The sequence below is a fragment of the Rhinopithecus bieti genome, unplaced genomic scaffold (genome assembly GCF_001698545.2).
Source record: "Rhinopithecus bieti isolate Rb0 unplaced genomic scaffold, ASM169854v2 scaffold_56324, whole genome shotgun sequence".
In the NCBI taxonomy this organism is placed as follows: Eukaryota; Metazoa; Chordata; class Mammalia; order Primates; family Cercopithecidae; genus Rhinopithecus; species Rhinopithecus bieti.
In genome coordinates, this window is record NW_016896881.1 from 1 (window position 1) to 928 (window position 928).

At 45.6% G+C, this 928-nt stretch overlaps 1 non-coding gene across 1 annotated transcript; it reads right to left on the reverse strand.

Moving 5' to 3' along the window:
• Nucleotides 1–628: 628 nt before the first annotated feature.
• Nucleotides 629–701, reverse strand: TRNAV-CAC (transfer RNA valine (anticodon CAC)). The gene has a single exon. It is a non-coding gene; the product is annotated as a tRNA-Val (tRNA).
• Between the last annotated feature and the right edge of the window lie 227 nt (nucleotides 702–928).

Sequence of the window (928 nt, forward strand, 5' to 3'; positions counted from 1 at the left end):
TAGAGCGCATCCCCATATACTTGAGTCCTGCCGGGTTCCAGCAAATCCAACAAGGCATTCTCTGAAGCTTCTCTGGAAACAGAAGGAGTGTGAGGTTTCTGATAAGACAAGAGGAGCCAAAGAGAGGGGACTCAGTCCTTCCCTGGCTCTAGAGAACAAACCCAGAAGAGGGGCAGATCCAAAGGAAAAGCGCAAAGGCGGCGCAACCCCACGACCTGAGCGACCCAAGGGTGGCGGATTAAATTGCTTTTACCAGAACAGTTGTTTGCTCACATTAAGAAATCATGGAAGAGGGATTGTGTAAGCAATCTGAGCGTTTTATTCATGAAGGGGTATTGGATTTTGCCAATGCTTTTCTGCCTCAAGTGGTATAATCATCTCCTTTTCTTTTAGTTTGTTGATATGGTGGAGTACACTGATTAATTTTGGAATTAAGGAATTTCTGGAACCAAAGCTAACATTAAGCAGGCCTGCTGTGACGTACTCTTACTGGCAGACCAGTGGAAATTGTAGCCTGGTCGACAATCTGTCTAGATTGATGCGGTCTAAAATGTAGGTCACAGGTTCAACAACTTTTCTGTTTTCCAACCTCGAGTAAACTCACTAAATTTAAAGGCAAAAGCAGACCTGTTTCCGCCCGGTTTCGAACCGGGGACCTTTCGCGTGTGAGGCGAACGTGATAACCACTACACTACGGAAACCACACACACGCAAAACGAGGCAAAATATAATCATGAAAATCTTAGATCAGCCATTTCTACTATAGTTTACAAATCCGAGATCGCGCCACTGCACTCCAGCCTGGACGACAGAGCGAGAGTGTCTCAAAAAAAGTTTGGAGAAGAAGGTGCCATTTCCCCTAGTTACTTTTCTTACTGCAGTAGTGACCGCATTGCCTTCACATCTGAAGTCCAAGTGCTTCCACCCT